The sequence below is a fragment of the Onychostruthus taczanowskii genome, unplaced genomic scaffold (assembly GCF_017590055.1).
Source record: "Onychostruthus taczanowskii isolate IOZ18803 unplaced genomic scaffold, ASM1759005v1 scaffold114, whole genome shotgun sequence".
In the NCBI taxonomy this organism is placed as follows: domain Eukaryota; kingdom Metazoa; phylum Chordata; class Aves; order Passeriformes; family Passeridae; genus Onychostruthus; species Onychostruthus taczanowskii.
This window is the reverse complement of record NW_024498074.1, coordinates 73,366-99,248: the sequence shown is the minus strand read 5'-3', so window position 1 is coordinate 99,248 and position 25,883 is coordinate 73,366. Positions and strand designations below refer to the sequence as shown.

Here is a 25,883-nt window from a genome sequence, read left to right as displayed (position 1 = left end):
GGCTTCTCCTGTCAGCGAGTTTTCAGCTCCCTTTACTTAGAAAGAGGAAAATCCACTTGATTTTTTCTTAGCTGCAGGCCACGAGGAGACGCGCTGATGTCACTCTGGGTGTGTGGGAGGCGTGGAGCAAATCCAAAAAAGCTGGAGTCTTTCTGCCAGCTGGTTTGTGCCAAGATGAGGAGAAAAGGGGAGGGGAAGGATGGGGCTGTGCCTTGAGGTGGTGTGAACGGTGAGAGTGGCTTGAAAAGTGACTTTGTGTGTGGTGGAGGCTGCAGCAGGCAGGGATAGTCCAGCTGAGCAACATCCACTTCCATTTTGTCCTCTGGACAGAATGAGACTGGAAAGGTAATAAATAAAAAAATGCTGGGGGTCTTTTCCTCCTCCAAGTTTCAAATCTCCAATTCCAGAGAGCTTCTACTCTGAATAGATTCAGTGACTTTTAAAATAAATGTTAGCAAGTGCAAAGCACTTCTGGTTAGGGAATATGTCAAATTAGCAGTGGAAAATGGGCTTAATTTTCATTTCATTAGAAGGGTAAGAAGTTACTACTGAAAAATGAGATCAGAATTGAATATTTCAGTTGAAAGGTTTGCTTGTTAACTCTTACAATGGTGAAGACATTTTCGTTTTTAAGTGATGTGATTTAAATGCCACTACTTAGCCTGGGGCTACATCCTCTGGGTGTACATGAATGTTTTGCAGTTAAGATTTGTCAACACAGAAATGCTGTGCCTCTCGTGCAGCAAATCTCATCTGCTTGTGGGTTTCAGAAAGCTGGGATCAACTGAGGATCAAAAATAAAAGTGATTTTTTGAATCAAGCGTGTGCTGCATGTGTGTTCCTTCTTTGTATTCCCTGAAAACAGCAGTGAAATACAGAGGGATGGGAATAGGTAAAAGAACCTTAGATGAAAGATTTTTCTCCTGAGGATGAAGTGAATTTCTGTCCCTTCACCAGCAAATGAAGGGGACAGAGGAAGACGTTTTTGATACAAAATAACTTTTCTTTTTTCTCTTAGTGGTTCTAAACGTCACCTTCTTGCCCAAGCAAATGCCACCCTCATGCAGAAGCAGCATCTCTCAATTCCCCATGAGCTGGGCAGAGGTTCAGACCCACAGCCACCTTCCCTCCTCTCCACCCCCTCCGTGCACAGGGACATGTCTGTGTTGATTCACAGTGCCCTCACTGCTCAGAAGTTGTTCTTTCTCCTTCTTTTTCCTCTTTTTGGATCTCGTATTCCAGCAGCCCAGAGCCCAGCAGTGAGGTTGTGCCCCTCTTCAGCTGTCTGTGCACTTTTAAGAGCAGCCTTTGGAATCCATGGGGAGCTCTTCCTAAACAGTCAGGTACAGGCAGGGCTTTTTTTTTGGCAACAAGGGATTTTAAAAAGGCTCCTCTTTGCTTTAGATAGGAGAAATTAACAAATCTGGATAAATTAATCAACTACAGGAGAATTCTGGGAGTTGTGGGGCTTTTGAGCTTTCATCTGACACTCTGGGCTGTTCTCCTTGGAGCTGTGAGTGTCTGCTGGCCCTGATGATCTTCTCCAGAGGCCTTTCTTCTCCATCCTGCTGCTGCAAGGCTCATGCCTCACTCTTCCCTGTGTTGGAGGAGGTCACCTGGCATTTGGAGATCAGGGTCTGTGCAAGAGCTGCCCCGTTCCACATTTTCCATCCCAGTGAGCTTCCCAGATGGGAGCTGTTGGTCCACGAGCACGGAGTGAAGTAGGTGATCAACATTTAATAGCACAGTTGTGGGAGCTGTGTGCCAGAGCCTTGGCAGGAGGTAGCAGCTTTCCCATGGATTCATTCACCAGGACAGGAATTCAGCAATTACCCAGCATTTAGACATTTTTCCAAGGCATTGTGCCTTCCATCTTTCAGGCTGCATTTGAGGAACTCCATTTATCACACCTTATAATTCATCTTTTGCTCCTTCTTCCTAAATCCCCACCATGCAAAATGTATTTTTCCTTTGCTAGGATCTCTTCCTCATTCCTTCCCTCTCCTCAACCATTTCAAAACCTTGGTCAGGATTCTCCTTTACATTTTCTCTTTAGAGGAGGGGTTGCAATGTCTAATTAATTGATAAGAGAAATTTTAGAACCTTGCTGTACATTTTCAGTGACCTCCAAAGAGCTTAGGGATTTTGCAAGATGGCTGAGGAAAGTGGATCCCCACTTTGTTGGCAAATTGAACATCTGGGGTGAAGAAGTTAAAAGGAACTTTCAGCCTTTTGAAATAGATTGTTGCTGTTTTAATCCATCGTAAACCTTAGGCAAAACTGGACTGCTGTGTCTGGACATGTGGAATTTCTCATCTCTAGGGTGGTTCCATTGTGTTCCTTTTTCCCTTTCTTTTTTCCCCTTGAACAATCCCCGTCAAAAATGCCGTGATAGTTAACTAAGTTCCTTCAGTGTTGTCCAGGATAAATCATTCCCTGTGCTTTTTCAGCAGACATTACCTCTCCAGTTGTTGCTGTTTCAACCACTGAATTCACCCAAGGTGCTCCTTGGCACTTTCAGGAAGACAAAAACTCCCAAATCTGAAGCCCTTCCCAGCTGGGTGTGTTGATTTGATGTTCAGCCCGGGGAGGGGCTGTCAGCAGCCCCGTGGTGCTCTGAAGTTGGTGATGCCAGGATGCCAATATTTCTGCCAGGCATATTGAATGGCTTCCAGGGGGAATGCAGGCAGCAGGCTTGCCTGGGAAGGCTGCTGTAATTCTCCTGGTGCTGTGGTTTATTGCTGAGCCACAGATTAAGGAGGCCTGTTAGGATAAAACACTCGATTTTGTAATCATTGTATCTGCTCCAGAGTCGTTCTGTAATGAATCCTCTCCCTAACCCCAGGAGCTCAGCAGCCAAAGGATCTTTATGTTACCAGCTGCAGCTAAAGGAGAGTCCCAGGATCAGCCAGGGGAAAACAATCCTCTCCCTCCTCCCTCAAAAGATAAATCCTGAGCATGACTTCTTCCCAGATTAATTTGAATAATTTTAAGCCAGATGTTTTGTTACTCAAAAAAATTAGTTTCCTAACCTGCTTTGCGTGTGACTGATGGAGATCAAAACGAAACTTCTTGCAGGCTGAAAACTGGGAAATTTTAGTTTAAGTATAATAAATTTTTGGGGACATCAGCAGGAGCTGAAAGATTCCAAAGACAAGAAACTTGGAACCCTTTGGTTATCAAACTAGAAATCTTGTTTCTAACAGAATGGCTCCTTGAAAACCAGAAACTTTTCCTTTCCTGGGAATTCACCTGTTGCCCTGCCTGAATAGATTTGGCCATGTGGGATTAATTCCTTTTGGGGGCTCAGCCAGCTCGAGACTGATATGCCACACATCAGGTGTTGTGGTTCATGGCTATTTATACTTTCAGAGGAAACACAGGGCTGGTTGTTTAATTGTGAAAAGCTTCTGCTGCTGGAGACACAGTTGCCATTACTGACATGCCAAGAGACAGTTCTGAGTTAGTGGATGCTGTAAATCCTTTTATGCATCGAGCCTGGAAAAGTGGTTTCAGGGGAAAACATGAGCAAACTTGTTAGCAATTTCTTTCCCACATTTTTTTGCAGTTTTATGGATTCTTCTATATGTGTATAAAGCCTGATTTTCTAGAGTGCCTGAGGAATTCTCTGTGTTGCAGAGTAGAAATAACTTGCTGTGCTTTTGTTCCAGTGGGTTAATTTTTTGTTGTTATTTAAAAAAAAACCAGAATTCTAAAAGTGTTCCATTTTGAAAGTGTGGGTTTGGTTTTAAATTGGGGGCACTTAAAAATTGCATCTGCTCCTTTTTGTCTTGTTTTCTCTGTGAAACTGTGAGACCATCGTGGTTATGGAAAGGGAACCCTAAAAGTGTTCAGTCTGCTGTTAAATGGAAATATTCCAAACCAAAAAGGAATTATGTGCTTCCACTGAGTGACATAAAGGGTAATTCTTAGACCTCTTTTCCATGGTTTATTTAAAACAAAAATTCCCTCAATGAAACAACAAACTTAATGAAAACCTGTTTAAATTTTAATCAAATCCTTAGGAGAAAGCAAAGTCGAATACATTACTTCCAAGGACGTTGGGAGACTTCATATTAGGTAAAATGGAACAATTGAGATACAGCTGATTAAAAATTGAGGAGAATTTGCCCAGAATTTCAGCTTTAAGCCTTGTTACCTAAGAGAAGTCTGCCATGACTGCAGGGCAGTGTTTTGCAGTATTTTTTTTTTTTCAATCCCATGTTGTAATTTTACTTCCTGGGCGGTTTTTGGAGGCTTGAATGCAATGCAGGGAGAGACCCTATGGCTGTGTGGTGTGTGATTAACAGGTGTATCTGTGATGGCACAGGCTAGCTGGGACCCATCACATGGTAAAAGCAGAATGGATTTTAAACCAATTTACATCTGTAATGCTGGGGGTTCCTTTTCTGCCTGGTCCCTTAATACTTTGATTTTTTTTTTTCTGAGCAGACTTAATTAATTCATCAGTGATCCTGCTGTTTCTTTTGGAAGGTGATGTGACTTTAACCACCCTGCTGTGCACCTCAGAGTTTCTCTAGCCACAGGATCCTTGGCAGGGGGTTTCACAAGGATTTGCTGGCTTTAGAAGAGTGGTAAGGCTTCACTCTTTGGAGAGGGGCGTGCTGGAGTTAGCACAGATCCTTCCCTCTCCTCTGACCTCGTTTTGTGGGGGAAGATCTAAGCTCACAAGATGTAAGACTTGTCAGTTCTCCTTCTTGCTTCGGGCAGAGCAATATCTGTGGGATCAGAGGCAAGCCTCTTGAAATCCCTAGGAAAAGGCATCATCCGTGATACTTTGCAGCCTAGGAGGGAGCTGTGCAGTTCAGCTGCTTTTCCTGCTGGGATCAGCATCCTGTGTTGCCCAGTTGTCCCCCTGGATGGCATTTCTGTCTGGCCAGAGCTGGCTGTGGGCTCCTGGTGTGTCTGGGCTGCCAGAAGCTCTGATTTGTGACATGAAGCCCTCTCATCACCCATTTTTTAATCATTATGGTGATGCTGATTTCCCTCATTAAAACAGGAAGTATTAGTAGCAAAAAATAAACCGGGAATGGTGCTCTCTAAGCAAAATATTTTTGCTGGGCTTTCACTGCTTATCAGGAAGCAGTGCTTGATGCTTTTGAGCCTGTGGCTTGGTGAAGAAAGTGCAGGATTGGAATCTGGCACAGGGAACCAGCAGTTTGTTCACATGTGATCGTTTTCCCCCTTTTAGTCTAGCATGGGAACAGGCATTTTGTTCTGCAGGTCCACCTGATCTGATCTTCAAGGTCAAATCTTCTCCTCAGCATCCTGTTTATACAGATGCCTTCATTAGCCTCTACAAATAGCTGCTAAATCCACATGCTCAGGCCGAGGAGATGATAATTCCTCATCTGGCAGCCTCAGTAAGTACCCTCCTTGTTAAAATCAGCTGTAGGGCTACGTAAAAGGTGCTGTGAGGTCTCTACACTCAATATTTTTAGTGCATTCTGTATGGTGCCAGCGTGTTTCTAACCTTACTGAAGTCATTTCTGTAATTCGTTGGGTTTTTAGTGTATTTATAGATGCTATTTTATCAAGCACTGCTGTAGAAATGATGAGAGCATCTGGTGAAATCCATCACATAACCTCTGAAAGAATAACCTTGGTAATCGAGCCTTTCCCCCTTTAGATGCTTCCACTAATGTTTTGAAGGTTTTAGATATTTAATGTCACTGGGGTGCCCTAAGTGTCACTTTCTGTGCTGGAAGCCACACCAGCCAGCAATGGCACCTGAAAGAGCAGAGCCACCTTTCAGCTCCTCAGCTGTGACCACGTGGAAGCAGCAAAGCTGTGATTTGTTGGGATTCCTGTCGGGAAAACCTCCCTGAGGTGGTGTTGGCAGCAGCGCTGTGTGGGGTGACAGCAGGGTTGTGTGAGGAGTGTTGGGCAGGCCAGAGAAATGAGAAATATTCCCCTGTGCTGGCAGGCAGAGCTATTCCTGGTCTTCATCTTCCAGTCTTTGGGAAGCGGTGCCCGAGTTCTTTGGGTGGGGATTGCAGCCCTGCAGCCTTGCAGAGGAGCTGGAGGGGAGGCTCATGGAAACATGATCAGCACATTTCTGTTTGGAGAGCCTGCATTCCTGGCCTCCGAGGCCTGAGCTTCTGTGAGTGCTGGAGCTGCTTTGATGTCGGTGGAGCTGGGCATTTTCCCAGCTGAGCACTTGACCCTGGTGCTGGCAGTCAGCCTTCCAGGCACTGAGCTCATTTCATGAAGCAGGGCTGCAGGCTGGCAACAGCCTTGCCAGTTGGTGTTTTCCAGAGAGAGCATGGATTTGCCTTCTCACTTCCCTTCAAGGGATTTGCAGCAGGCCCAGCTGCTGCCCTGTCTCTTTTTTCGTGCCTTGTCTTGGCCCCACATGTGAAGTTTTGAGCCAAGCTCTCACCTACACGGGTAAAGAAACGATTTGGCATTGGATCTGGAAGTTCAGAGAGGAAGCTGGATTTGGGGGATGAGTTAAAGGTGGGGTGGAGATTCCCTTCACGTGGCTGCCTTTAGACACCCTAATGCTCAGCAGCCCTGGATGGAAATGCATTTCCCTCTGTGATTCTTGTGCTTCTGTACTCCTTCTGTGAGGGGCAGCATGCTCTGGCATCCAGAGGCTGCAATCCAGGCTGGAATGCCAGATGTGTTGAGGGCAAAGTCTTTGCTGCACCCATTCTGGTGTCCTGAGTGTGGCTGCAGTGTCCAGGTGACGTTCTCATGACTGAACTGGGCAGCAGGGGCTGTGGTTTGTGCTCTGTGCGTGTTCCTGCAGTAGTTCCAGCAGGGTTGCTCTAGCTCCAGTCAAACAGGATTATCCTTGCCTTCCCAGGCACTTGGGGTGCTGGAAATCCATCCCTGCTTTGCCCTTGGCTTGCCTGGGAAGAGCTCCCGGCTGTGCTTTGTGTTTGTGTCTCTGCTTCCTGGCAAGGCACTTGCTGTGGCTGCTGAGGAGTCAAATGAGGTCCTTGAGTGGGGCTTGTTTTTTCTCTTTGCACTGGGAAGGTGATGATTCCCTACGTGTCTGAAGGAGCTGGAAAATGGTGTTTTGGGATTCCAAACAAAACTGCATTTCTCTCTCGCCTCCCCTCATTTCCCCTTTCTCCTAATCACCACTTTACACAGACTTCCAGAGGATTTTCTGATGAGCTTTTGGCCTCCTCGTGTTCCAAATGTTGCTTTATTGACCATGTTGTCCATGTGGGGACCTTGAAATAAGAGCAGGAATCTCTTGGTATCCTTTACAGAGAGTAAATTTTCAATTTTACCAGTGACAAGGGTTCTTTCTGTAGGGAAGTTCCTTCTCCTAGTGTTTTCCCTGGCATTTTAATTGTGAGCATGTATATGAATAAATAAAAGTTCCTGCAGGCATCTTACTTTTTTTATTTTTGCATTTAGCTGAACTAAGCAGTGGTTGGTTGTATTTCTGAGCCCTCAGGTTTGCTGGAGGTTTGTTTTCTGCCACCTGTTTTGCTGTTTGTTTTGTGCACTCCACATATGAAGAGTGGCTTTTGGTAAAGGCAGTACTTTGGGTAATTCCTTGGAATAGCATTAAAAGAAAATAAACCTGCAGAAAAGTCCTGCAGAATTTATCAAGCAGAAGAGGGTGTGCATCAAGGGGTTGGTTTGTTTGTTTTCAAAATAGGTTTTTTTGAAAGTTTTTGATTCAGGATTTAGGCCACCTCTGATAAACCTCTCACCTTTGCTGGGATTGTAGATGAAGGTATTTGGGAGAGAAAAAACCCCTTCAGGTGTGTCTTGGATCTGTACCCATGGACATGTCCCAGCCCCAAGGAGAGGAAATCTCATTTGTTTAAGGGAACCCTCTGTGCAGAGGGTTCAGAAGCTCAGGGCTTGCTCCTCTCATTGTCTGTCTCAACCAGATTTGTCCACAAAACAAACACAAAGCTGGATTTGCTTTGGGAAGCAGTGATTTATGGCATGGAGTCACTAAAACATGTTTGCACATGAGTCCTTTGGGCATGCATAACAGCTTAGCTGGGGAACCACCACAAAAGCATTCATTCCTTCTTATCTTGCCCCAGAGGCCAGGGCCAGTGCTCTTGTTGTTTCTGGTCCCAAAGAACTGGCTGCAGGCAGGGGTGAATTAGGTGGGGGTCTCCAGGCTTTCTGAAAGGGGCAAAAAGAGCTACACTTGAGAATTATTTACAAAAAAAACACCCCACATTATGATATATTACATCTGAGTACAGGACACAAACATCCTGGCTTTTACTGGAAGTAATGTGGCCAGCAGGACCAGGGCAGGGACTGTCCCTGTGTGCTGGCCACTGGCAAGGAGATCCCCCCTTGCACCCTTGGGGACAATTTTGGCTCCAAGGAAGACACAGAGGGGCTGGGACATGTCCAGGGAAGGGAATGGGTCTGGAGCACAGGTCTGGTGAGGAGCAGCTCAGGGGGGCTCAGCCTGGAAAAAACAAGGATCCTTCTTGGTCCCTACACTGACAGGGGGTCAGAGTGACAGGACAAGAGTCAAACGGCCTCAAGTTGTACCAGGGGGTGTTTCCATGGAATTTTAGGGGAAATTTCTTCAGTGAAACAGTCATGGAAACAACCTGCCCAGTGCAGTGCTGGAGTCCCCATCCTGGAGGGGTTTAAAAGCCCCGTGGATGTGGCACCTGGGGACATGGGTTAGGGGTGGCCTTGGCGGTGCTGGGTTGACGGTTGGACTCCATGGTCTTGAAGGTCTTTTCCACCCTAAGGGATTCCATGGTTCTGTGATTCAGTGAAACCTTTTTGGGGGCTCCTGGTGTGTTAAGACTCGAGTGTTAAGGCGTGATAAAATTCCTCTGTGAGTATTAGGGGCTTACAGTTCAGGGGCAGCAGTGTTACATGAGCTGGGTATTTGGCACTGCTGCCACAGCTGGGGGAACATTAATCTGATTTTTCACTGTTCATTTGTGCTGAGATATTGAGGGGATGCACAAGGATGGAGGGGATCCAGGGGAGGGTCATGATTCCTCATTACAAAGGACTTGAGCTCTGTCTGCAGCAGTTCCCAAAGGGAAAGTTAAGGGGTAATTTGTAGAATGCTACAGAGGGAACAGAAATTATTATAAATAAACCTTTTCTACCCATAAGAGAATGGAGGAGCCAGGAAATGAAAGCTAGATAAATTCACCTTAGGAACTAGGTAGACTTTTACTGTGGAGATTGGAAATCATTGGAACTGTTTCCTGACGTGTGCTATGAATTATTTTGTATCACTAGAAATCTTTAAATCATGGCTGGCTTTTTTTCCCCCCTGAAAGTTACTCTTTGGTTAAACTGCAGCTTTTGGCCCAGAGTCAAGAATTCATTTATTTATTAGCAGAATCAAGCAGAAGAGCCCCCCCCTGCATTGCAAACCAGGCAGTTTTGGGGTGGGATCTGTGGAAGTGCAGTGGCACAGGGACATCTTTGTGGGGAAGGTGTGGTGTTCATCTCTCCTGCCTTTTCACATCACACCTAAGGGGAAGCTGAGGGAATTCTGTCTTGCTCCACTGACACTCCTTGTGTGTGAGTGGAAGGTAAAGCCCACTCCTGCCCCAGGATTAAAAGCCATGTCTTGCTTGTTTAAAAGCTGTAACTCTTGCTGAATGAGAGCAATACACACAGAAATAGCCAAATCATGGTGTGCTGCTTTATTCCTTGCTCTGGGAAAAGGGAAAGGAAGGAGGCAAAGGCATCCTTCCCACCTGCTGGTAACATCCAGCTGATTTACACCCTCTCCCAGTGGCTCTTGTTCTCCACCAGCTGGGGTGAGTGGCCAAATGGATGCCTGGGAGTTATGATGGCATAAAACTGATGGGAGACCAGAATTATGGAGGCCATAAGCTTGTTCCACATTAGAAACCCAGCCTGCAGGAACAAGCTGTGCAGCGCCCTGGCTCCTGGGAGGATTAATTACAGATGGTGGCTGTGGTAGCTAAATCAAGTGCCTCTAATGTTGTGTAAACTTCATTAAACAAATGCAGAAGCAGGGCTGTAATCTGTGCGAAATGGGATAGGATGACGAGGGTAGAAAAGGAAAATACTCTGTGGGAAGTGGAAAAAAAAGAATCCTCAGTGTCTAAATCCACTGAAGCAATTTCTTCTACCTCTTGTTCTTTAATGGTAGAATTTTAAACCACAAGCTTTTAAACTCATTATCTGGTAAAGCCTCGGTAGCTCGAATTAATAACAACTTTCTGCTAATGCCTTGCTGAATTCCTCTTAGTCAGCAAATCCTGGTTTATTTGATATGCTCAATCCTTCCTGATATTCTGCCACCACGTGCATTTGGCCATTCCTTTTCCACCTGTGGGAATGGCAGAGGAGGAAGCGCCGAAGATCAGCTGCGCTGTGGTTGCTGGACTGGTGTGCTGCAGGGTTTATAGGAGCCCTGTGTTCTCGTTTTGGCTGCAGGTTTGTTTTAATCTGAAAGTTAAGAGCTTCTGCATGTTGATATAATGTCCTAAGCCATGTTATCTGATTTAAAGTCCAAGAAATGCAAGTTCATCTGGCTGTCAGCTGTAATGGGTGTAGTTTCATTCTGCTCTGAACTGCAGGCACTCGTGTGCTGCTGGCATTTCCCCTGCCTCCCTCAGAGGAGGCACAGCCTGGATCAGGGAAAAGTGACTAAATCTCTGCTGACTTAGCAAGTGAAATCTGCTCAGCAGAGAGTCCCACGGATGGCAGCGCTGGGGCTGGGAATCAGGGCATGGAGGAGGGCTGCTCTGGGGGAAGAGTTCGTGACAGGGTGGGATTAATTCATCTGCAGCTTGTGATTTCACCCCTAGCAACTCAGGTATTGACGTGGTGAGGGACTGAAAGGCCAGTTAAATGAACTGAGCTTTTCCAGACAGGGAGAATTAACTGGGGAGGAAAAGCCAAGGGTCTGCTTTAAAGCGCTTTTGGTGGCCAGTGACAAAGTTTTTGTGCTTGTTTCGTTCAGCTGTTTGTTTGGAGTTGGGTAGTTGGGGTTGTGTTAGACATTTGTCACTACAGACACTCTCAGTGTGACCCTGGCTGAACAATCAAGTGGATAGTGGCTTGTCCTTAAAGGAACTACAGGAGATCTAATACCCAAGGGAGTGCTTTTTTAAACTATTAATTTCTCTCAAAATATTATTTTTAAAATTATTTCCCCTGCTGTCTCTCCATCCTCTCCCAAATCCCTGTCTATGGACAGGTGATTTAAGGTGACTTGTGTAGCTCTTTCAAGATCAGGAGCCTAAAGTGAGGCTGTGGATTTAGGGATCCTGCCTGTGGTTTGATTCTTTCCTCTGCTCTTTCAGCTGTGTGGTGGCTCCACGGGACTTGTGAAGGGTCAGCTGAACACAGGACTTTTGGAGTGGAGCACTGAACACTTTGATGCATAAATTTAGGCTCAGGAGCTTGACTTAGCTCAGCTGGTTTGGAAAATGCTGACTTTTGAAAATGTCATCTTTCTCATGCAGTTTGGCAAGGCTTAAACCCCCAGTCTTGCCCAGTGTCTCTTTTTGATGTAGGAAGCAAGCAAAAAAGTTGTACCATTTAAATAAAGGTAAATTTCAGGCAGCGAACACATTTCAGCTTTTATGCTGGCATTAAGTCAGTTTTGGTTTTGAAATGCATTTTAAAATCTTCTTTAAGGGATCCAGGACTAGAAGCCTGGCCCTGCACTGCCCTGCAGGTGAGTGCTCAGAGGAATTGCTTTTGGTTCCTCACGGTTTAGATGCAGCTGAAGAGAAATATTTTGGCCTTTGGGCTTCATCAGATAACAAGGCACAGGCTCTGTGATCAGCACACATGTTCTTAGGGGAAGTGCTGGAATTTTCATATTTGTCATAAAATGCTGCAAAATGCCTTTTTCTTTTCCTTTCCAAGCTGGAGGGGATCCTCATTCCTCCTCTAAAGCTGCTCCTTGCAGCAGGAAAAGCAACACAAGGAGCAGATGCTGCCTGTTCTTCCCTGCCTTGCTCCCTTGTCCTCAGGAGCAGCTCAGGAAGTGCACGTGTGTTTTGTGCTCAGGGTGATTGATGCTGAGGAGTTTTACTGAGCTGACGAGTGCAGCATTGATGGCATCTCTGTCAGCTTGTTTTTCAGGAAGGAGGGATGTGGCTTTCCTCAAACTGGGAGTTGGGCAAGCAGCCAATCTGGTACCAAAAATAATAAAATCGTGCAAGTCCAGGCCCAGCCGAATTGCAAACGACTTGGAATGGGCCTGCCTAGAAAATCCTGGAGCCACAGTGATGGAAAGGTCTTAATTGCATTTTTTTAAAAGAAGCATGTCCAATTCTGACAGTCCAGAAATCGACATGGGCAGGGGGAGGAAAGACTGATAGATCCATATGTGCAAACATTTAGTCACTGCATTCCTTTTCTGAATGCTTTATCCCTAAAACGAGGGGAAATTGGAGTTAAAAATTAGTTTACAGCTGGGTAACACCTGTACATTTCTATTTACCAAGGCATTTATTTTGTGTGTGGGATCTGTGTCAAGCCTGGGAAATACTTTTCTGTAGATGCCTTGAACATTCCTGAAGCAATCTTGGGTTTATGATCATCTATTTAACCCCCTTTCCTTCCTGTTGTTTGGATTTATCTGTATCACTGTGAGTTGTGCTTGCTCAGGAAAGGTATTTTCTAAGAAGAGCATTTTCATGTATTGAGGATAATTAGTTTATTTGTTTCTCCTTGAGGCGTCTGTTAAATATGTTTCTTTTTAAAAAAAAAAAGTCATTATTTTTTGAGTCTTTTTAGCCATGTTGTGGTGCACTGATAGGATTTAAAAAAAAAGCCATTATTTTTTGAGTCTTTTTAGCCATGTTGTGGTGCACTGATAGGAAGTGTGAAAAAAAAAAAAAAAAAAACCTATAAATCATGGATCCTTTGGGAGGATTTCCAAAAAATTTCATGTCAGGACAACAGTTGGGTGCTTTGGAGCCGAGTCTTTTTTTGTCTCCCTTTAAAAAGACTAAAGTAGGTTTTCTGGCCTTCTGGGTAAACCTCGTCCTAATTTGCATCCCTCTTACCTGCCTCGGTCTACGTGAAGCTCCAAAATGCCTTTAATTAGGGAAAACATGGAAATGAAAAGCAATTAAAAACCAGTTTCTAACGAGGTTTTGACACCGGTGCTGAGGGCGAGCTTTCCAGAAAGGGGGAATTGACTGGCAGGGTTTGCTGGATCTGGTTAGCCACTGGAACACATTCTGCTGCTTTGGGCAACACTGAAATTACTCTTGGCTCTGCCTTATTTTTTTTTTTTTTCCCAGCTCTGCCTGCAGGGAGGCAAAAAGCCATAGGTGCTTGCACGTGGATGTCCCAGGAATTGCTGCTTGGCTGGGAATAAAGGCTTGCTGCAGAGCTGGGCTGTCCCCTGGCAGCATGAGCAGTGTCCTTTCAGCAGATTTTGGTGGAGAGATGTTCTTGCAGCTTCTCCTTTCTCTCCCTAGCGCTCCGGGATGGAATTCCAGGTGCCCCTTTGGCACTGACAGGGCTGGGAATGAGCGTCCCGGCTCTCGCAGCTGTGCCTGCCTCTTAATTGCAGGTTCCTACAAGTACATGGCTGTTGGATGCGGTGTAAAGGAATGAAATCCTAATGGCCCGAGCAGATGATACAAAAGGCCTGTGACAACTGGATGGATGATAATGGTTCCCTCAGTCACTGGAGATGTAAACAGGCACTTCACACACCATTCTCCCTGCCTTGAGTTTAAGCAGGTAGGAAGTGGCAAGGAGTGAAAGAGGGGAGAGGAAGCCTGTGCTCGCTCGTGTGTCTGTAAAATGCTGAACACACAAAGATGGAGTAATTGAGACAAGCCAAATGTTTATACAAGGGCATTTCTAGCCCGCCCATCCTTAGCAGGACCGGAGTTCAACTTGCCCGGGGGAGAGGGTGAAATGAGACCAGAGACTTGTTTTATTTTGTTTATCTGCAGGAGAATCAAAGCAGGGCAAGGGACAGCTTTGATGCGGGGTCAGACGTGGGTTTTGTTAAGTGCAGGGTTTGGTTTTGATTCATTAGCCCCATGCAGAGGGAGGAGACCTTCCCTGGACGAACACCAGCAGGAATAATTGCTTTGCTGGGAGAAGAGGAAAATCTAGCAGTGGAGGAAGGGTGGGTTTCTGCTGACTTGGTTGCACTGCTGTGTTTGAGCAGTGAGAAACCATGGCTTTATTTCTGGATTGCCCAGTGGCAGGTACTGAAATGGCCTTCAGAAGGGGACCTGTCTGCCTTTAGCTGGTCCCTTTTAAAGAATTTATTGTGGAGAACCTCCTTTTACTCTTTTTACGGTCTTGCTCTCCAGTTTTTTCTGAAGGTGGTTTTGCTCACTGTTGTAAATTCCCTCCAAACTAACAGCTCTTGGATGAGTGTGGCACCCTGCTTGTGCCCAGAACAGCCAGGGTTCTCAAGTTGGCAGCAAATGTTCCTGGCTCCTACAGACAGATTTTGGAGAGGTCAAGCAAGTTGTGTTCTATTACACTAGCAAATTATTGGTGCTGAATACATGACTTTCAAAAATTGCTAACAAAGGGCATATCGCAGCCAAAACTTCCACAGGTTCTGGCTGCTCCTGGCTCTCTGATCAAAGTGCTTTGGAGGGATCAAAGGTCACTCCACCCTCTTAAGATTTCATGGGGGTTTGGCTCTTGGGCTGGGGACACTTCTATCCCGATGGGATTTAGACCTGTGACTGTAGAGCTGACACTGCCAGCTCGTTTTGTGAAGGTCACCAAGGAGGAGTGGCCATCATTCATTAACAGCTTTGTGAAACAGAAGTGGAAAGCTCTGCTTTCCTGCCAGTTTCCTGAGAGGTTCCCTGCTCCCTCCTTCCTTGGATTTTGTGCAATTTGCTGTTACACTGGAGCAGTGGACAAAGTATGAGTATTGTGTGTGACAGGCTGCTCCTCCTGGGACTTCCATCTTGCATAAATCACTTATCTCTATAAAATTTAAATGACATCTGGAAGGAAGGGACTTGCCAGCCCCATCCAGCTGAAATATTCAGGTTGTTTTACATTACATTGGCATTGCTCAAAAGGAGATCTCAGCCTTTGGGATGGGACTTGTGACCACCTAAAAATTAGGGCACAGCGTCCACAGGAGACATTTTGGAGAGAAAATGTGATATTATTTTTTACCCTAAGGGTGTGTGAGCTTTTGTTTTTCTTCTAATGTCACACTGGCTGCTGTGTCCCTTCATTGAAAGCAATAATTGCTTGCAGTCCTTGGGTTTTGGGTCAGCAAAACGGGCAGGCTTGGGTCTGCTTTACATTCTGGTCTGTGAAGAAATTGTCCGTTGTCTAAAGTGATTTTCCTTCAGACTGTTAGGTCTTGGAAGCAAATGTTTTCATGAGACAAGGTGGTTCACTGGAATACTTCACCCTGTTTTTCCTCAGAGGTATTTCAAAGCAGCAGTAAAATGTCATCTCCTCTCAGAGTCTCTTTACGTTCTGGGAAGGTTTAAAAACTTAAATATTGGAAGAAAAGCAGGCTTTGCAGTCTGAACATTGTGAAGAGATTTGAATGAGGAGATGGTAAGGCAATGGCAAAATTTGGTGAATGCCACAATGGCACAGTGGTGAAGCTGGTGAAGTTTCAGGAAGTTACAGCAATTAACAGAGCCAGCCCCCAAAACAAGCAGGGAAAGGTAAATGACGTGAAATGGGCTGAATGATAAGAATGTAATGAATGATGTCTGTAAGGAATGGGAAAAAATCAGGGAGAAGAAAGGCAAAATGACAGGAAAGGAGGACATTCTAGGAAGGTGTGGACAATGCTCCCCTCCCCTGTAGTGAAAGCATTTTGAAATAACTCCTGCTGTCATGGATTTTCTGAAGGTACTTTGTGTTTTCCCAAACCAGCCCTTTGCCAGGCATGGGGATTTCAGTTCTCTGCCCTGAGTGCAGGTAGCAGGGCTGCTGGGGGTCATGGCAGGAGGCTGGATTAACATTCCCAGCAGGCTCTGGGGGTTGGATAGTCTCTGTGATCTTTCCTTATCCCCTGCCATGTGGTGGGAACCATGTGCTGATGATTCCAAGCAGGTGATGTGACTGGAGGGGATTACTGGAAGTACAACTCCCTCTCCTTTCCCGTGGCCACACCAGCAAGGAGCCTGGGGGCCTGTCTGCTGTCTTTCTGCTCCAGGTTTTCCTCCTTTTTGCTCTTGGAGCCAGAGATGCTCACTTTAGCATGGCAAAACCCCATCCTTTTCCTGCCATCCTGGATGACATTTTCCTTGCACCTGCAGAGCCAAGGTGGAAATGCAGCTGTGATAATGTCTGGATAAGCTTGCTACAAAAGCTCCAGTGGGGCAGCTAAACCTTGTCCCTGAGAGGAGAGCTCTCTTTAGGTATAAACCTCTATTTTTCCAGTGCAAATGATGGGGTGGGGTGGACAGGACAGGACTTGTGCACGTAGCTCATGGGCACTTCAGTCTTGGTGTGCTCTGTCTGCAGACGTGGGAGTGGTGCCCAGGTTAATCATCCAGGGAAGGGGAGGGAAAAAAAATCCATGAGTTGGCTTCTTTTCAAGTCGAGTGTGCTCCGAGCTAGGCTCTGAAATTCTGCCTCTCTCTGTTCTTTGTCGTGGGGAGGGAAAGTTCTGCAGATTAACAGGGGGTTAAGCAATTTTTTCTGCCTTTGTACATCCTAATTTCTGAGAGCAGCGTGTCTTGGCTGTCTCAATGTCTCAGCCCGGTGGGAGCTGAGGATTTGGGATTTCCCTGGAGCAATCTGCTTTTGCAGGGAGAGCCCTGACTGTCTCGAGGTTTTCATCAAGCATCTTCCATTGATCTCTTGAAGGTGAGGGGAAACTGGAGGATTTTTAGTGTGGTGTATTAAGAGGAGTTGCAGGCTTGCTTTCCTCTTTGTTTTTAGTAGTTTCCCTTCAGTGTGAAGCTCTCTGGTGTGTGTTTGGAGAAGAGGATGCTGGATGGCTGCAATTCCCACTGGGTTTAGCTGCTGTTTTAACAGGTTTGTCCTGGAAGGTGATAATGCAGCCACTTCCCACTCTTCTGTCACTGCACATCCTCTGTTCAGCGTCCCCTTGTGCAAGGACTTCTGTGTATTCCTGGAAATAGGAGACAGTCATAAATGACATCAATGACCTGAAGCTCAGCCATTTCCAGCCCCCTGCCATGGCCAGGGACACCTTCCTCTAGACCAGGTTGCTCCAAGCCTCATCCAGCCTGGCTTTGAACACTTCCAGAGGTGGGGCAGGCACAGCTGTAGTTCAGGTCCCAGAACCTGAAGGTTGGATTCCTAGCAGGACTTGAGCAGCTGTCAGGTGGATTTAAAGTCCAATATTTACTGCACTGCAGAAAAGAGCGCTGGAATACTTTGTGTTCCCAAGCTCCTGAAAAATGGGCTGCACATGATGGCAGTTTCTTTCCAGAGCCTGAAACAACAATCCTCATGGCCCTGAGAGGGGAACATCAGGAACAGGGTGAAGGCTGTGCTTTGGGGCTGGCTCTCCTCTGGGTTGGTGCAGTGCAGGAGCTGTGGCTGACCCAGGGAGCCAGGGTTGTTTCCCTGCAGGCAGGAAGGGAGGCAGCCTGGCTGCCAGCTTCACTCTGGTGACCCGCATGGCTTTCCTTTTTTCTTTTTAAGATAAAAGTAACTAAAGATGCAGGGAAGAATGTGGCCTCTGGAGGTCAGATGAAATGATGGATGCAGGTGTTTGGAAAAGCCATCCATCCACGCTGCTGTGCACAGACCTCTGGGAAGGGTGCCAGTGCTGAGGAGTGGAAGAGCTGTGCAGGAAAGAAAGTTAATTCACCAGTCTCTAATCTCCCAGCTCGTTTTTTTTTTTATTTTGCTGAGGGGAAAAAAAAAAAAAAAAAAGGGAAAAGATATTAAGGAAAAATACAACAGGGTATTTTTCTAAATCCCCTACTCTTTTTTGGTATCAGGTTGTGCTTTATTTACATGCTGCTCGTTTTGAAAGCACAGGGAGTAACAGGCAGGGAGACACCTGAAAGTGTTGGAAGCATCAAGGCCTGGCTGCTGGGAATTCCCATCACCAAGATCTTCAGGAGAGATGGTGATTGTGATTGGAGCTGCTCTTGTAGTTCTGGGAATGTTCCTTTGTGCTTTGCTGCAACGTTCTTAGAAGTAAGTCTTGTGCAACAAAGGAGATTACCCTGCTTTTCCTTTGGAGGGCTTCTTCCTTAGAACTGAGTTGATCCCTGCAATCAGATGGATGCCATTCATCCCTGGTGTGGGATTTCTGTAGCTCTAGGGAGGTGCCAGGCTGGTGATGGCATCAGCTACATTCAGGGCACAGAGGGAGTGCAGGTGGGAGAAGGAGAGTGTGGAATCATCTCTCAGGTTTTACAGCTGTGTTATGGGAAACCTTTCCCTCTCCATCCTGGGCTTTTCCTTCCTAACCCATTCAGTAGAGAGGACACTTCCCTCAAGAGTGTTTCCTGTGCCACTTTTCCAAAATCTGCATTCTTCTGGGAAACTGTGAATCCTTCAGGGTACAGGCAAGCCCTCGAGTGTGTGACTCTTCTAGTTTGAGACCTTCTCAAAGTAGATGCAGAGGAATAAAAACTTAAAACCCAAGGACCCTGCAGGCACCTGGAGTTAAAAGCAATGTGAGATGTTTCAGAAGCCATGCAGAACTGCATGAACAAAATGTTGGAAAATGGGATTTCCTTCTTTGAGGAGAGGGGAAAAAAAAAATTAAAAATACCTAGGCTGCATAGTGGTCAATTTGTTTCACATCTTCAAGAAGGAAGAGAAGGAGATTGCAAGGAAGAGTTCTGCCATATCACAGCGTCATGATTAAATTTGTAACGAGGCAGCAATTATTTCTAACCAAGCGTGAAGTAGCCTGACAGGAATTGGCTCACACCATGTCAGCGAGCAGTCTTCAGCCTGGCAAATATCCATGGCATGGAGAGGGATGTGAGGAGAGCTCTGTGCTCCTCCTCTCACTGAATCTGTGTGGACAGAGATCCCTAGGGCTTCGTGTGAGCCAGAGATGTGCTTTGGAAAACGCATTACCAAGCACTGCTGCAAGCTTGTTAAAGAAGGAGAATTAAGATGGTTAACAAAAGCACGTTCTCAGGTGTTACCTGGTGTCATACCCAGCCCGTTCTTGCTGCCTCAGGATGGAGGGAAGATGCATTTTCTTCCTCAGCCTGAACTTAAGGGATGCATATGCTTTGCCTCTGCTAAATATTTCATGGAGCACCTTCTGTGGATTAAGAGATCACTACAGTGAAGGAGCCAAGTGCTTTGGTATAAAACTGTCCCTGTTGTGAACGATGAGCACTGGAGAGATTTAGGAACCCCTCAGTCTGTTTTCAAGAGTCTAAATAAGTATTTATGCATGTGCTCCCTCTCAGCCTTGCTGCTGCTGCAGCCCCATGACGGGCTTGCCATATAAATTGTTCCAAGATTTATTCTGAGAGAGGTGTTAAGTACTGGGAAGGGGGTGAGAGACAAAAATTCATGTGCAGGAGCTCCAGAGGTTGTGATAATCTTTGTCCCTGAGCTTGCTTCTCCTGTGGACAGTCAGCTTTTGTAAAATCGTTTTTTCTCTAGAAGAGGAACTGTGGTAAAGGGAGCAAATGGGAGAGATGCTCCAGGTATGGATCATGGTTATTTCCAGAGCAATTCCTGACATCTCCCTGGCACTGTATTGGAAATCAGGTCCAGATTCATGGTGGTGTGCACTCATCAGAGTCATGGTGGTGTGCATCGAAAAAATAAATATGCTTTAGATAGGATTACAGGGCTTTAATTTTAAATAAATATTTTTTTTTGCCATGACCTTTCACGCAGTGCTTCTGAGTAATGAAAGCAAAAGGAACTGTTCCAGCATGAGCTCAGAGACATGTGCAATTTGTTTCCTGTCGAATGCTGCCACTTACCAATGGCTAACATGATTTATTTCTGACTGATGGCCAATCATGCTAATTAATAGACTGGTACTTCTCCTGCCGAGGCCAGCCCATTGTTTCTCTGTCCATCTTTTATCTGCCTCACGGGAGGGAGTTTAAATGCCTCACACAGCTGCTTGTGATGCCTTCTCTGGAAAGCCATGGTTTGTGGTTCATCTGACCAGCCTTTCCAGCCCTGGAGTTACTTTTTGCTCCCCTCCACCTTCTGGCCGTGGCTGCTTCCCAGTTGGTGTTATTGCACAGGATTTGCCTCTTCTTCCTCAGTCTCCTCACCACTCTTGGACACGAGAAGCTTTTGTACCCTTGGCATTCTTTCTTTCATAGAGAGAGGGGCAATTAGCTGTACCTCTCCTCAGTTGTTTGGTGGGATTTTGTTGTCACTGTAAAAAAAATCATCATTTTTAAAGCACGTGTGACCCAGTGAATGGCAAGGACTGTGCTGCCTAACTTCTTCCCTCCTCCCCCCATGCTGCCCCTCTTGATCCCACTGAACTTGATGACACTTCACAGCGCTGAAGCACACAAACACATCTATCACCTTGGCCCTTTTCAGCATATTTTAAGCCTGATTTTGTTTTTGGGCCTGTGGTTTCTGTGTGCCAGAGTGAATTAATGGAATCATTTGTAACAGAAGGCAGCAGGGAGCCTGTGTTTGAGTCAAGCACTGAGGTGTTGCCCGCTTTCTGCTGTCGTTATTTCCTTTTGGTTTTGGACATAAGACTGTCACCTTGTTGAATCTCAGCAGCTCCCAGTGAACCAGAGCAATACTGGAGGACATGAGGACAGTCTGCACATTTCCTTATTCTACAGATTTTTCTTCATCATTTTTGCTCTTTAATGAAGCCTTTCTTCTCCAAGATTAATGACTGTGCAGGGGTCCTCTTTCCCTTTGGAAGGGAAGAGAGAACCTGTTTATTAATCTGCTGCACAGGGAGCTGAGATGGAAGATAAGGACAGAAAGGGCTGTATTTTCTGGGGGCTGGAAGGGAGATTACTGTGCTTGGACCCACAGTGACAACAGTAGGATTCGAGGCATGTAATTCCTTGCTTGGAAAGGACACTTCCTAAATATCCAGCCTGGAATTTGAGATAGCTCTATATTTGCTGACATGGCTTGCAGAACTGCTCAGGTGTGGATTGTTGCCTTCAAGAAGTACAATTAGATTTACCTTTCACCTGGTGCAGAGCTTCTGAGGGCTGTGACTGGTACTGAAGGAAATTTCCTTTCTTTGCTGAGTCAGCTGCAAGGATTTTCATGGTTTTCAAGGGGGTTTTTTTGGTGTTATTGTTGTTAGAAATGGGATAAAAGGCTTAGTCTGTCTTGTTCACTCTGCCCTGGCTGAGATGCAGTTAGCATGGCAGCATTTGGCCCACCATGACCTGCATTCCTAACTGAGATCCCACATCCCTCTGGCTGCCTCACTTCACCATTTGACACATCTGTCACTGGCTGTTGACTGCTGGTGTCCTGGTGGCTCTCCCAGCTTCAGGTTTGGACCAAGCAGCATCACTTGAAGGGGACAGAACATGACCTGCATCCAGAGCATCACTCAGCAGAGACGGGCACCCCTGCTGCTCCAGAAATAGCCATTATGCTGTGATAAGTGCTGTCGTTAAAGCTGTGATCTAGTTTAGATTAAATTAATCCTTTACCTCCCTTCTTTTCCGCAGCTGTTCAGTCAAGCACTCTGGGTTTGACATCCATTAGCAGTTTGATACCCACTCAGAAGTCATTTTGGGGGCAGGATGTTTGAAATTTGCCGGTTGGCAGGTTAGGAACCACTTGGGCAAAGGGGAGAAAAACCAGCAGGAGGACCCCAAATGTTATTCCTGGATGCTGAGGAGAATTTCTGGCGTGTTCTGTTCATCAAAACACACAGCTGGGCACGGAAAAAATCTGCAGCATAGGAAGATGGGGGAAAACAGTCATTGTTTTTGCTATCAGTCATTCACCTTGTCCATTTATAGATGGACTTAATGTGAGAAGAAAGTTTACAGAGAGGCTGCAAGTTGTTTTGGGTGAATGTAGTAGTGACAAAGCAAAAGGCATTAACCTTTCTAAAGGAACACTTCTGCTCCCAAAATATTGAACAAAGACCTCTGTGTGCTGATTTAAGTCCTGGTTAGAACCTATGATTTGAAACCGTAGTGCTTTTGGTTCATTTGGGGCCTTTTCCTGGTGTCTGTGTGAAAGATAGGATGAAGATTACAACAGCACCTAAGTATTTGAAGAATATTTTGGAATATCCTGTCCCTGAAATATCTCAGGGCTGCTGGGAAATGTTATTTTTAGGCTTTTGATTTTTACGAGGCTGGTACAACTGGCGAAAGACTTTCACAGTTGGAAAATGTGGCAGACTGTTGAGCTGTGAAACAGTACCTCGTTTTACTTTTTGTAACTTCTTAATTCCCTGACTGGAAGAAGGGCAGAGCCAGTTCCCATTCCTGGAACAGTGTTGCTGTGCTGCTAATCAAGCCCTGTGCTTTGCCTTAGCTGCTCTGTGCTCTGCTGGGAGCGTAGGACTGAAGCTGTTTCCACTGAGAGGAGCTGAATTTCCACTTGGATCCCGAGCCCAGCCGTTGCCGTGTTGTTCTCTGGCTGTGGGCATGCTGGAACGAGCCCATTAAAACCCCCTTGTCAAGGAGCTTCTATTACCTGCCAGCAAATACCAGATCTAAAAAACACACTCAGCACAGCAACAGCTCCCCATTGCCAGAGATAAAACATCAAACCCAAACCCAGTGGACACTGGGAATCCTTTATGTGTCCCTGAATTACTTTCATCTCCTCCTCGCTCCTCTAATGGGTATCCCCACAGACCGTGCGGTGCTCTCTGTGCTTCCCCCTCGCTGGGGCTTCTCCTGCCAATTTTCGGGCATTGTCAGGTAATTGGAGTGGAAATGACAAATGAAAGCGGGGCTGCCAAGGCTCCTCGCCTGGCAGCCGGTGGGTGATGCTGGTAATTGTTACCACAAGTGTAATTGCTCCGGGCTCTGCCTGCCCGTTTCAACAAAGCAGCCTGGAATTCCTCCTCTGAGACACCTGATCCCTGCCTTTTCTCAATTGTCTCTGGCACTGGAACGACTTGGGAGGTAAATCCCACCCGGCTCTCGGACTGGGAGCTCCCTCGGGCTTTCTCCTCGTGGTTTCTCTCCCAGGGGTTTCTCTCCTCCCTGCTCTCCTCTTGGAGTGTTAACCACAGAGTCCCAGAATAGCTGGGCTTGGAAGGGAGCTCCCAGTCCATCCCCCCAGCCCAGGCAGGGTCACCTGGAGCAGGTGACACAGGGATGAGTTTGGTCCCTGGGAGCCGTTCCGGTGCTCTGCCATCCTCATGGAAAGAACTTCTTCCTCACGGTGAGGTGGGACTCCTTGTGTTTTGGTTTATGGCTGCTACTCCTTCTCCTGTCACTGGGCACGCCAAAAAGTCTCCACCATCCTGCTGACACACCTCGGAGATATTTGTATGGATTGATGAGATTCCCTCTCAGTCTTCTCCAGGCTAACCCGACCCGGCTCCCACAGTCTCTCCTCGTGGGAGGGGTGTTCCAGACCCCTCATCACCATCAGGTGATTAGTGGGGTACAGCACAAGCAACAAGCCCCTCATTTTTGGTGTGACACCACAAATCTGCAGCTGGACCCCCGGCTGGCAGCTGTGCTTTGCTGCCTTCACCCTGCTTAGCAATTACAGCAATGCCACCACCACAGTGACCAGCTTTACAGGTCCTGCGTGCTGCAGGGGACACCCCAGCATCCAGGGACATTTTAGGGATGCACTGGATATTTTCAGGGAGCCCTAAGAGCTGGAAAGGGGAGGCAAACCAGCTGTTGTATGCTTCTTCTTTCCCCAGTCGCTGCGCCAGAATAGAGCACACACTGTTATCTGGTGTGATGATATCCCGTGCCAAGTGGCACCTGATTAAATTACTGAGGCTTTTCACATATTAATAGCAGACTGGTTATTTGTGATCTGTTGGGTGGGGTGATTTTTTTTTTGCTGAGGTTGAGGAGGGACAGCTGCAGCTGTCTGAAGTTATGATAGCCAGTTGAAAAAGCAGTGGCCCAAGAGATTTAGGTCTTTCTGTGCTCTGGTTAATGTGACAGGGTGACAGCAGCAAACCAGGAGCACTCACAGCTGCTCTGGGCTCCCTTTGCTCTTTGTCTCTGTAGCTTTTTCTTTGCTTTTACTGCTTGTTGTGTTCCTGCCTCCCTCTTTTATCTTTTTCTAAATCCTCATCAGTATTCTCCAAACCCATCACGTTCTCACCCTGTGCTCCTCTGTCTCCGGTTTTGTCTCATTTTGTCTTGGTATCCGCAGGCTCAAAAGGTTGGGAGCATTTCTTGTTCTTTTGGCCCCTGTTCTGCAGACTGGCCCAAGTAAGGTAGATGTATTTCTTCTTGCAGCATGGTGTTTTAAAATTCAGTTGAATTAGGTATCATTTCTTCTTTTGATGTAGGGAAATCCAGGGAATTAATAAATTATAAGGGCACTACTTGGTGTTTAAGGAATGCTTTCCGTCTTCAAAGTGCTCTCCGCATGGTATTTCATTATTTATACTCTTAATTATATTAGTACTGGTAAGGAAAAAGCCCCTTAAATTGCCATTGATAAAAATACACTCTCAACAGGACTGGAATCCAGCACTTAGATTGCAGCAGATAATTTGTCCGCTGAGGTGAAGAGCCTTGGAGAAGATGCCAGGCGGATTTCCAGCAGTTCTCTGGGTGTCTGCTGGAAAGTGTTGCTTTATGTTTGGACTGTATTGCCTGGGGGCTTTGAAGTGTCCTTGTGCCTGCTGGGTGAGCACCAACAAAGCCTCACAACAGGACAGATGGGTGGGATCCAGACTTTCCAAATTGGATACTTTAGGTCTGTTGCCAGGAATCCTAAGCTAAATGTTGAATTGTCCAAAGACCTGGACGCTGAGACCTGTGAAGTGCTTGGAAGGCTCTCATATCCCAACAAATCAGGTGGTAGTTTCCTGGCTATTAACTAGATAATGAATTTTAATAAGCATGAGAGGTCAGAGGTGAAGGTTTAGGCGAACCAAGGGATGGGGCACTGAGTCTGCTCCCTCTCTTCCCACTGCTGGTTACCCTGTGGCTGCCTTCCCTGCCAGCTTTCCATCACAGAGCGCTGCTGAAGCCTGTGGGATGAGTTAACTCCAACGTGTGTGATAGCCACAGCTTGGCACACACATCACTTAACCTTCACTTCTTCCCTAACTGCACCATAAATCTGCTGGCAGAGATGGTGTCCGGGTTTCTGTTCTGCAGTGTGTGAGCCAGGGGAGAGCCAGCTGTGTTCCTGAGCAGGAATTGCCATCACTCTTTGCCTTGCCCCGGGGGTTGTGCACCTTCTAAGGAGGTGGGAGAGTGGAAGAAATGCTTTTGGAAAAAGCATGTCCAGAGACACAAAAAAAGAATTTTTTTTCCAATATTTTGGCCATCCTGCTATTTGCAGATTGATGCTCTTGAAGTGCCTGAGCAAGTGGTCTGGTTTTTCAGGATATTTTTTTTCTCTCATTAAGCAGCCTAATGGGCCTTTAAGGCACATTTCAGTATTTTATCATTATGCTTAACAGTTTTAGTAGTTAGCTGTAAATGTGCTCCTGGCAGTCAACTGTTAATCATCCTTCCTAAGTCGTACTTAGCACTGTGAGTAAATTGAGGTAAATCACTACATGGTGTAAATGAGCAGAGAGGTCTGATCTCCTTGCAGATCCTTTGAAAAAGAGGTTGGATAACTGGGCTAGGGGCTGTCCATCCTACCCAGGAGAACCTCCCGTGTGGTGTCAGCTTAGCCCAGTGTTTGTCTATACAACAGGGACAGGGATTGTCTAGCTGCAAACAGTGTTTCTGCTGAGAAACTGATCCTCCTCTTCCCCTTTTCTTGTGGAGGCAGCGTGGGATCATGACCTCAGCGGGGAGGGGATGGAAGGGGGGTCAAGCACGGGTGCTGGAAACCCTTGTGAATTAGCTGTGGCTGTTCCAGCTGGGTGC

At 46.3% G+C, this 25,883-nt stretch overlaps 1 protein-coding gene across 1 annotated transcript in view; it reads left to right on the top strand.

Moving 5' to 3' along the window:
* The window catches only part of FRAS1 (Fraser extracellular matrix complex subunit 1), a 103,029-nt gene that overhangs the window by 4,207 nt on the left and 72,939 nt on the right, over positions 1-25,883 (top strand). The window lies entirely within an intron of this gene.